The following is an 11,977-nucleotide window of genomic DNA, read 5'->3' as shown; positions in this document are numbered from 1 at the left end:
GGGGGGTGAGGGGAGGGAGGTTTATGGGGGAGGAAGGGGTGGGGGTGGTCTATATTTGGCGGTGCTAACACTGGAGGAATGGAGAGAGAAGGAATGAATTGGGATGTTTCAGTCTCAATTTATTTCCCTCTGAATCGCTTGGCGTAATTCAGTCACCGGCCGCCAAGCGAGCGCGGTCTTTCCGCGTTGAGCCGTTACCGGTCACGTCGAGTGAATACTCCTTGAATTTGATGAAGAGCCTTTCGCATAGTCAAGACGTCTCAACCCACTTCACAGGATACACTGTAAAGTGCAGCAACTGGTGAAACGCCGTACCCAGTTTGCGCAGGGCAACGTCCCACGAACAGTCGTGGGTGGAGTGAGCGACCGATTTCATTTGGGGCTAATGGTTGGCCGGGACACCGGAAGGGAGAAACTTCCCATTCTCTTTCCCTGTCGTGCCGTGGGGTCTTCAACAGGCGGGCGAGACCTCGGTTTGACATCTCATGGGACCTCCGACAACGCAGCACAATTCCAGCGATACATTTGGAGCATCACCTTGGATTACGTGGTAATCTGATGTCGGGCTTGAGCCTACGACCCTCTTGACTCGGGAGGGGAGAGCGCGACCAACTGCGCCAGGCTGACATATCAATACGGCGCTCCCCCTCCAGCCACCCCCAGCACTGCGCTGGACTGTGAGATGGCGTGGGGCAGACCCCCCCAACCCGCTGTGAGCCCCAGGCGAGGGGAGCAGAGCCATGCAGCGGAAACTTGCACTGCGGAGCGAACCAGGAGGCAGCTTGTGGTGCAGAGAATTACAGAGCTGGCGGCGTTCCCTCTGCAGTTTATGGAAAGCTTGCTCCTCTCCTGAGCCTGGCCTGGCAACGCTCGCTGCTCTTGGCAAAGGAGCCAGAGGATTACTGAGGCTCCAGGGCAAACTGCCTGCCTTGCGCCAGTGCTGCTGGGATGTAAAAGCATCTCAGAGAGCTGCTCATACAGCACACAGCCATCTGGGTGGTGAGCCAGCGAGGAGGGGGAGGGGGGGAGGTGGTGGAGAGAGGGAATGAGAGAGGGAGAAAGTGAGGGAGTGAAGCTGCTGTGATGTAAAGCATCCTTGTCTCAGCTAACACAGCACGCAGCCATCTGGATAATAAGCCAGCGAGTGGCTGGGGTGTGAGGGAGAGGAAAGGAGAGAGGGAGGGAGAGGGAGAGGGAGGGAGAGAGAGGGAGGGAATGGGAGAGGAAGTGACAGGGATGGAGCAGAGGAGGAAGGGAGTGAAGCTGCTGTGATGTAAAAGCATCCTTCTCTCAGACTCCTGCTTATAAAGCAGACTACCATTCAGTTAGTGAGACAGCAAGGGACCGAGGGGGCGAGGGAGAGAAAAGAGGAAGGGAGGGAGAGTGAGGGAGTGAAGGAGGGAGCGAGGAATTGAGAGAGAGAGAGAGAGACAGAGGGAGTGGAGAGGGAGAGGGGGAGGAAATGAGAGGAAGGACAGGACGGGGAGAGGGAGGGAGGGAAAGAGAAAGGAATAGAGGGAGGAAGAGAGAGAGTGAATTGGGAGGGAGTGCGGGAATCCGCAGCTGACTGGTGAGCTGAACATACAGACACTTGCCTTTATTTATACAGCGGTTTACTGTTTAGTTTGCAAACTAAACAGCCCCACCTTAAATACTGAGGCAAAGCGGTGTGAGCCTGTGGAAGAAGAGGCCGACCAGCCCTCTCCTGCCCTCACTCTCACAATTGAAAGATTGTGTACAGTTTTGGAAAAAATCCCAAATGCGTTCAGAACATTACTTTTACTGGAGAGGCACGAAACTCGCACTCTCCCCATCCTCCCCACCCCTGCCCTCGAGTTAGGAACCATTACATCACTCGCCTGGAAATCCACAGCTCTTCTGGAAGGAAGTGGGGTAATGTGATCCTGAACAACCAGTAATCCCAGCCCATCCCAGCTCATCGGCAGGACCTGGAAGAGCAGACCAGTTCACTGGGGGCAGGGAATCCTTCCACTCAGCTACTGTTAACCCTGCAAGCCAAAGCCTTAATGGGTAGGGTGGTCCTAGCCGGACAAGCCGCAGGAAAGCTTGTCAGACAGTGGTTTTTCTCAATGACAAGTCATCTGGTTTTAGCTGGTTAGACTGCAGCAGTTACCCCCAAGGCATACTCTAGGGTTCCCAAGCTTTAGCTCTTGCTAACCTGGGTGTCAGCCTGGCGCAGCAGTAGGACTCTTGCTTCTTTGTCAGAAGATCGTGGGTTGAAGCCCCCACATCGGGACTTGGAATCACATAATCTACCGATATCCTGTCTGCCTGTTCAGGGGGATGTTAAAGATCCCTTGGTGCTATTCGAAAAGAGAAGGGAATTTCTCTCTCCTGGTATCCTGCCCAACAATCCTTCAAATAAAATTGGTCACTCACTCCATGGTGGTTTGCGAGACATTGCTGGGCGCAAACTGGTTGCTGTGTTTCGCCCACAAAATACACAATCAATCCACTTTACAATATATCCTCTAAAGCCCTTTGAGACGCCTTGACGACGTGATAAGACGCTGTATCGAATGCAAGGGTTATTATTAGCACTGTCCGGAATTAGCTAAGCAGGATGCATCCTCCAGGGATAGAGTGCGCATTCAGTTACAGACAGACACAAATGTGGAGCTTTCAGTCTGGATTGGATATTCAAAAGCAGTGGTGGCCAACTTTGTCTATCAAGAAGCTCCCCCCAACAAGGTAACTGGGCAGGTGGGGAGATAGGTCGGTTGACAGGTGGGTAGATAGGTAGGTTGGCAGGTAGGCAAATTGCCAGATAGGCAGGTGGGTAGGTAGGTGGACAGGGAGGATGGGAGTGGGAAGATGACCGAAGGCGTGATAAAAGAGAAAAGTCTTGAGACAGGCCTGGAAGGAGGCAAGGGAGGGGACAAAGCAAAGGGACTGTGGGATGGAGTTCCAGAGGGTGGGGGCAAAGAGGCTGAAGGCCCGACCTCCGTTGGTGGTGAGACAGGGTGGGAAGCATAGAGTAGGCCAGAGTCCACTAAGGAGAGGGAGCGGACAGGTTGTTATAGTGCTATACTAGTGAGAGATCATCAGTGGTGCTCAGGCCATGATGTTTGTGTAGCTCAAGTGAGTGGGGATGGATGGGAATCACGCGGTTTGGTTTGGTTCCCTCTGGCCTGGAGCCAGGGACGGTGTGGAAATGGTAAGTACACCATCACCGGACAGAGTAACGATCTCCCACAAGTCCTCCTGCGAAGCCGGACACAGGCTGACATACAGTGATAACAGCCAAATCCCTGCCACTCCTCTCCGTGTGCTCCATCATAGCACCGTGAGCAACCCATCACAAGCCCAACCTCAGACAGGCAAGCGAGCAGATAGACAGGTGGGCGAGCAGGTAGACTGGCTGGGGTGCGTGATGGGAGTCACTGAGCAGAGGTGAGGGAGTGACGGAATGGGCGGTTATGGGGAGGGACTGAGGGGCGATTGGGGAGAGACAGGGGGAGAGACGGGGGGAGAGACGGGGGAGAGGGGTTCACGGAGAACGATATGATGTCATTTTAACTGAGTTAAAAAAACAAACCCTTTGCGAGTTTCTCACTTTTTCAATATTTTATTCAAATCAAAAAAAGAACAAAGATCACAGGGCACTGAATATTGGCACACAGTCTACCCAATCGCCCCACCTATCTATCCCATAGCCCTGCCTATCTACCCCATAGCCCTGCCTATCTACCCCATAGCCCTGCCTATCTACCCCATAGCCCTGCCTATCTACCCCATAGCCCCGCCTATCTACTCCATAGCCCCCTTATCTACCCCCTAGCCCTACCTATTTATACGATAGTTCTGCCCACCTACCCCTTAGCCCTACCCGTCTACCCCATAGCCCCCATCTGTCTACCCTATAGTCTTGACTACCTACCCCATAGCTAGCCCCACCTATTTACCCGACAGCCGTCCCTACCCCATAGCCCCGCCTATTTACCTCATAGCCCCACCTATCTACCACATAGCACAGTCCATCTACCCCATATCCCACCCCCAGTCTACCCCATAGCCACACCTATCTATCCCATAGCCCTACCTATCTACCCCATAGCCCCACCTATCTACCCCACAGCCCCATCCCTAACCCATAGCCCCGCCTATTTACCCCAAAGCCCCACCTATCTACCCCATAGCCCAGTCCATCTATCCAATAAACCCCCCAGTCTATCCCATAGCCCCAACCGTCTACCCCAAAGTGCCACTCATCTACCCCACCTGTCTAACCCATAGGCCCCCGTCTGTTCCAAAACACACCTGAGGGGTGTGACGGGGGTCAGGGTTGAGTGGTAAAGGCACGATGGGGTCAACACAGGATACTACTCCTGACCTGAAATCCCAAACAGTGCGTGTCTGACTGTGTTTGTTGGGTCTATCCGTGCCTGTCGTTGTCTATTTGTGTCTGGCTATGTCTGTCCATGTTTATCTGTGTTAGTCCATGTCTGTCCATGACTAACTGTGTCAGTCCATGTTAGTCTCTGTCTGTCCGTGCCTGTCTGTAACTATCTGTGTCTATCTGTGTTAATCTGTGTCTGTTTGTGTGTTGTGTTGAGTTGGGGTATCTAGGGACCAGTCAGGTTGTTAACCATCACACCGTGACTGAAGTCCACTTGTGTGTTAATTAGCACATTATAGCATTGCAATTTTCAACCCTTCAGGCAGACAATCTCAGTGGATCGACAATCAACCCTTAATCTGGCCAAAGTACAACAAGAGAGAGGGAGTGAGAAACAGGTCAAAGAGGTTGATTTTGAATGAGATTTGAAGCAAGGAGGAAGGAAGAGAGGTATTTAAAGAGGTTGAAGGTCTCGGTCATCTGGTTCCTGAGCCAAGCGGGTGCGCAGTATTCCAGAGCACAGCTGATCAACAGTTACCCCTAATGTACACTCTGGGTTCCCCAAGTCTTGGCTCTTGCCAACCTGCACCTAATACTATCCTGAATTAGGTAAACAGGAAGCTTCCCTCCAGGGAGAGAGAGTGCGCATTCCATTCCAACAATCTATCTTGTGAATTTCCATGTTTAGGTGGGATGCCTGGAGTTCTCAGTTTGGGTTGGACACTCTTAAGCACGGTGATGGGTTTCCGCATGTGTCAGACTTGCGTCACCTGGTTGACCAAAAAAAAAAAGAGGATGAAGGGGTGAGGCCAGAGAGCTCTAAACAACAGGTGTACAATGTCTGAAGGCTTGCTCACCAGTGGTGGTGAGGGACATGCAGCAGTGAGCTGAACATAGAGGGTGAGTGGAGGAGTAAGGTTGGAGATTGCAGAGCGTGAGGGAGTGGATGGATTTGTGGGTGAGGTTGAGGAACTCAGGAATAATAATAATAATAATAATCTTTGCATTTAATTCATATTGAAAGGACCTTCCAAACGCTTCACAAGATATACCGTAAAGTGCTGTAAATCCGCACGCATCATTGTCCCACAAATAGCTATGAAATGAATGACCAATTTTATTTGGGGGATTGTTGGCCAGGACCACAAGAGAAAGAAACCCCCTTCTCTGTTCAAATAGCTACACGGGATCTTTAAGGTCCGCCTGAATAGGCAGACAGGACCTTGTTTTTTTAACATCTCGTCCGAGGGACCTCCCACAGCGTGGCGTGGGAGAGTCAGCTTAGACTGTATGAGTTCGAGTCTAGCACTCGGCCCTCTGCGTCAGAAGGTTGTGGTTGTGTCGAGCCCTACGTTAGGACTTAGAATCACAGTCTAAGATGACGCTCCAATGTAGTGCTGGGGTGTGTTGCATTGTTGGAGGTGCCGTCCTTCTGATAAGATATTGAACCGAGGTTCCATCTGCCTGTTCAGGTGTATGTTAAGATCCCATGGTATTATTTGAAAAGGGAAGGTAGTTTCTCTGTCCCGATGTCCTGGTCAACAATCCCCCAGATAAAATTGGTCACTCACCTCATGGCTGTATATGGAGCAATTGTCTGCTGCGTTTCGTCCTCAAAATCCACAGTCACTCCACTTTATAGCATATCCTGTGAAGCGCTTTGAGACGTCTCAATGACGTGTTCAGGAGCTATATCAAATGCAAAGATTATTATTAAGTCCCGTTGTGAATCTTGAACCCACACTGAGCCAGGCTGACACACTTCAGGTCAGGCGATCCGCTGGGAGCCAGTGGAGCTTGGTGAGGACTGGGGTGACGAGGGTGTGGCGTTTTGTGTGGGTGAGGAAGCAAGGTTTAGGTAAGTTGCAGTTTGTGAATGGTGGAGCGAGGGAGAGCAGTTTGGAAAGCCCTGGAAAACCGTCAGAGGAATGTGATGAAGAGAGTAGAGTAGAGTAGAGTAGAGTGGGGGAGCAAGCACCAGCACAGACACATTGGGGAGAGAACAGGGAATGGGATTAGGGTAGAGAGCCTGGCGAGGGCAGAGGGAAATCTTTCTACATGTCTTTCTGCTAAACTGCTCTCACTACAACTAGGTTTGAGAACATCGATCCAGCACAGGAAAGTGTGTCTGTTTTGCAGAGCCGAGCTGAAGGCTATTGAATGTGAAGCAGATGCTGTCTCCTTTGATCTACCGGTTACTCCAGGCCATCCAGTCAGTCCCCTGCTGATACAAGGAAATGGTGCCTTAGCCAAGCCTCACTGTCCCTCAGGGTAAAAGCCAACCTGTGAGAGCAATCACAAATGGTCCCAGAGCCATGTCCAGAGCACTTAAAATAGATAATGTTAAAGGAAATGGGAAGAGAGTAGAGGAATGGGATTAGAGTAGAGAACTCCAGTGGGGGAGTAAGCACCAGCACACACACGACGGGCAGAGAGCAGGGAATGGAGTTAGAGTAGAGAGCTCCAGTGAGGGGAGCGAGCACTAGCACAGACACGATGGGATGAAATGGACAGATCGACCGGGTTACCAGGAAGGGCGATAGAGGCCAGGGACTGTTTGGACACTGGTAGGATTGGGATTGTGGACAGATGAGATCAAAGGGTCCAAAGGGACTTCTTCACTGAATTCCTCTGATCTCTAGTGAGATCAGAATCCACCCCAGCTTTGTTCTGGTTAGTTTTCGACCTTCATATAACCCCCCACCCCCCCAACATGAGATCACAGCACGAAAAGGGCCCCCGGGGCATTCATACAGGACAGTATCTGCTATGGGTAATACATGGGTGATATCATCTCTCTCAGGCCTTTTTAATAAAATACCCCAAATGAATTATAGGCTGTGATTTCCTGATAATAACCTGGGGAATGAGTTGTCACAGAGACTATAATACAAACAATCTCAGACAGTCCAGCTCGCCCCATCCAACCTCCTGACACACTCCTTTCCTATCTCTGTCTCCCAATCTGATGTGGCCTGAGGCAAACATTCCTAGTCTCACTACCAGAAGATTCCATCCCCACAACCAATAACCCTTTATAATAACCAGCACTTCCTCAGTTATAATACTAACAGTAATAACCCCTGCGTTTGATGCCTTTTCGCATCACTGAGACATTTCAAAGCGCTTCACAGAATACATTGTCAAGCGCAGTGACTGTATTTTGTGGGTAAAACGCGGCAACCAATTGTGCACAAGTGTCCCACAAACAGTCATGGATTGAATGACCAAATTATAATTTTGTTTACGAGGGATTATTACCCCTGAAAAAGCGATCCACCAATCAACTAACCACCGGGTTCCTACTTACTGGTAGGCATATGGAGTAAGGAATCTTGCCTAAGGTTTCACCCTGCCCGGGAATCGAAACTGGGTCCTCTTGCTGGAGAGGCGAGAGCATTAATCACTATGCTACAGAGGACTCCACTGCACTTATAATCCTTGCATTTGATACAGCACTTTATCACGTTGTTGAGACATCTCAAAGCGTTTCACAGGATATACTGTAAAGCGCAGTGACTGTGTATTTTGTGGATAAAACACGGCAAATAGTGCCATGGAATCTTTAACATCCACCTGAACAGGCAGACGTGACCTCGGTTTAGCATCTCATCCAAAGGACGGCACCTCCGACAACGCTACACACTCCAGCGCTACATTGGAGCGTCAGGTTAGACTATGTGATTCCAAGTCCCGACATGGGGTTTGAAACCACAAACTTCTGACTCGGAGGTGAGAGTCCTACCAGAGAGCTAGGCTGACCCACGTAATATTACTCCTGATATTACTTCACAGAAGATTTCATCGCCCTCCCAACACTCCCAGCTCCCCACCCCATTGTTCTCGATAGACATATAACCAAAACAGTTACAATAGAGACATTATAACCTTAATCCTTATAATTACAAAGTGCAATGGTCGACTGTCCTACCGGATTTCCTCTTTTTTTCAGCCAAAGAGTAAAAAAAAACAATCGTTTCATTTGATACAGTGCCAAAGATGTCATAACGTCTCAAAGCGTTTCACTGGATTTACTGTAAAGTGGAGTGACTGGGTGTTTTGTGGGCGAAACGGGGCAGCCAATTTGCACATAGCAAAAGTTCCACAAACAGCCATAAAGTGAGTGATCAATTGTATTTGGGGGGATTGTTGGCCAGGACACCGGGAGAGAGAAACTCCCTTCTCTTTTCCATAAATGCCACGTGGATCTTTAACGTCCACCTGAACAGTTTCACACGGGACTTCGGTTTAACGTCTTATCTGAAGGACGGTGTCTCTGACAGTTTGATGCTCTGTTCCCCCAGCACTGCGCTGGAACACCAGCTTGGACTGTGAGCTCAGAATCCCTGACATGGGGCTCGAGCGACTGAGCCAGGCTGAGACCATCAGGAAACAACAATAACTTGCATTTATGTAGCATCATACACGTCAAGAGCAAGGAAAGGGGAATATAATGGTGCAGGAGAGGGGAAGAGAGGGGTGTAGGAGGGGTTTGCGACGTTTCCTAACTCGTGACTTGTGCTAATTAACACACGGGAGGGGCGGGGTGGGGGGGCGGGGGAGTGGGGGTAAGAAGGTGGTGGGAAAGCCTGGAAGCCTCACCCCATGAGAGGGGCATTGAGGGGCGCTCCCAGTAAATGAGTGACGCCGATTGAGACATATGCTCTGAATTATCCTCCAAGCCAGAAGTCCATTTGCTCTCTTGCTTGAATAAACCAGAACGAGGGAATCAACGACAGAAAGATAGAGAGAGAGAGACTATTTGCACTGATGGCTGATTGTTTTGCCGCTACATTGACTTTTCAGCAGAAACCCCCCCCCCCCATCGCTGTCGCGATTCCACGTCTGTTCCATTTATATTTACATTTAAGAAACAACTCATCTGTCGCTTTGTTCCTGCCCTTTTTATTATGATTTNAAAAAAATCTTAATGTGGTAACTCAATCCACGACTGTTTGTGGGACACTGCTGTGTGCAATTGGCTTCTGTGTTTCGTCCACTAAATTTCCAGGCAATTCACTTGATAGTGTACCCTGTGAAGTGCTTTGAGATGTCTCGACGACGTGATAAGACACAATATTAAATGCAAGGATTATTATTATTACCCGGTTCCGGATGGCACACACTCCACTCACACACACACACATACTCCCACCAGCCTCCCCTCAACATACAAGTTATTTACATAAGTAACTTCAAGGACGAGATTCCATCTGAGAGGTTCCCGAACTGACATGTAATTTTTTACATCCGTGCTCGCACCTTAATGCTATTTAAGTTATTTAATCCCCCAAATAAAATTGGTCACTCACTCTATGTTTGCGAGACACTGCTGTGCACAAACTACCCAGGTATTACCCACGAAATACACAGTCACTCCACTTGACAGTCTACCCCGTGAAGCGCTTTGAGCTGTCTCGACGACGTGGTATGGTGTGTTATCAAATGCAAGGAATATTATTATCATATGGCACTTCATCATATTTGGACATCTGGACTGTGACTCTGTATCTGGCCAATGTGGTCCATGGACGTGTGGTCTTACGGCACAAACTTCTGACTTACAGGCGAGAGTGTTACCATTGGGCCAGGCGGTCACATTTTAGTGTTGTTGGGAATGTCAGCCAAGGCACAGGCAGAAACTCCTAGTTTCACAGAGTGGAAAGCATTCAAACCTCTCTCCTCCACCAGCACTGAGTCCAGAAGGCTGTACACAGAGCTAATGGGGGGAGAGAGCTTGAGACGAACGACAGACACATCATGGTCTAATCAGGCAGCAGCAACAACAACACTGACTGTCAGGATCGGTCCCATCACAAGACATTGCAGAAACATGGGCTGTGTTTATAGTGCTCTCTCAGTGTAAGCTGTTACCTGCTTTCTCTCTCTCTCTCTCTCTCACGCACACCAGGGCAGGGGAGGGCAGGGAGGGGAGGGAGGGGAGGGAGTGGAGGTCAGAGCAGGAACCTGCCTTGACCTGGGTTTAACTGTCAGTGACGATCATCACTGCCATCTCCCCATCAATAGCTAGTGATCATCATAATAATGATCCTTTGCATTTGATACCAGTCTCAAGATCCTCCTCTTCATGCCTTCAGTCACCCTCCTACCCCTATCCTCCCCGCCCTCTACCACCCAACCACCAGCTCAGGTCCAGATCCCTAACTGTCTAGTGCGTTGGGACATGCTCCTGCTGTGAAAGGCGCTGACAAATGTAGTTTGTTGTTGGTTCAACGTCTCTTCCGAAGGACGGCACTTCTGACAATGCAGCGCCCCCCCCAGCACTGCATTGGAGCGTCATCTTAGACTATGTGATTCCAAGTCTCAACGTGGGGCTTGAACCCTCAACCTTCTGTCTCAGAGACCAACAATGATAATAATAGTTGCATTTGATAGAGCGAGTGCCTTATCACGTCTTCGAGACGTTCAAAACACAAAATAAACTATAAAGTGGAGTGACTGTATATTTTGTGGGCGAAACGCGGCAGCCATTTACGCATAGAAGTGTCCTCAGAAGTGGCGAGAGCACTACCACTGAGCCAGGTTGCCCAATTTTTGTGAAACGCTTTGAGATGTTTATTCCATGTGAAAGGTGCTGTGGAAAGTGCAAACTTAGTGGGCAATATTGCGTCAGTCTGTGAGAAACCTGGTTTTGTAAATCCCTTAATACCAATCCTCAATTCGCAGAGCGCCGCACAGCAACCTCCACGTCACGATGTCTTAAAGTGCTTCACTGCCAAATGAAGTGCCTGTGCATTTGTAGGTGAAACACCAGTGAACAGCCACATGATGAGTGAGTGGCCTATTTTATTTGGGGAGATTGTTGGCCAGGACACCGGGAGAGAGAGAGAGAGAGAAACTCCCTACTCTCCCCGGCGCTGCACTGGAGTGTCAACGAAGACGGTGTGAGCTCAAAGCCTCCGACGTGGGGGCTCGAACCCACAACTTTCTGACTTGGAGCTGAGAGTTTGAGACTCAGCCAGGCTGAGATCTATGTAAATAACCCGCATTGTTGTAAATGTAGAGCAGTCAATAATAATAATAATAATAGTAATAATCCTAGCATTTGATATGACACCTTATCATGTCATTGAGATATCTCAAAGCGCTTCACGGGATATACTGTAAAGTGGATTGACTGAATATTTTATACACGATAGCCAATTTCCACAGCAGTGTCCCACAAACAGTTGTGGATTGAGTGACCAATTATTATTTTTTTGGAGGGATTATTACCCCCGGAAAGTGATCCGCCAATCATCTAACAACCGGGTTCCTACTTACTGCTTGGTAAACAAGAAGCGTGGGGAGTAAGGAAACTTGCCTAAGGTTTCTCCTTGCCCGGGAATCGAACCTGGGTCCTCTCGCTTGTGAGGCAAGCGCGCTCTAACCGCTAGGCTGCAGGAATTCAGACCTTGTTCCCAAAATTCACCCTCAATTTTTTTTTACGCCCCACAAACAGCCAGGAGCTGAAGGGAAGCAATGAGAAACAGGAATTCACGCATGTACAGCAGCTAAAATGTGTGGCGAGTGAGCATCGCAGAATCAATGTGTTCACTGAGCAGAGAGAGGAGAGAAGGGAGAGGTTAAGGGGCTGAGTGAAGGTGGGGTCAGGGA

Source organism: Callorhinchus milii, unplaced genomic scaffold (assembly GCF_018977255.1).
Source record: "Callorhinchus milii isolate IMCB2004 unplaced genomic scaffold, IMCB_Cmil_1.0 Scaffold4, whole genome shotgun sequence".
Taxonomy (NCBI): domain Eukaryota; kingdom Metazoa; phylum Chordata; class Chondrichthyes; order Chimaeriformes; family Callorhinchidae; genus Callorhinchus; species Callorhinchus milii.
The sequence above is the reverse complement of the archived record's forward strand: the minus strand, read 5'-3'. Positions refer to the sequence as shown.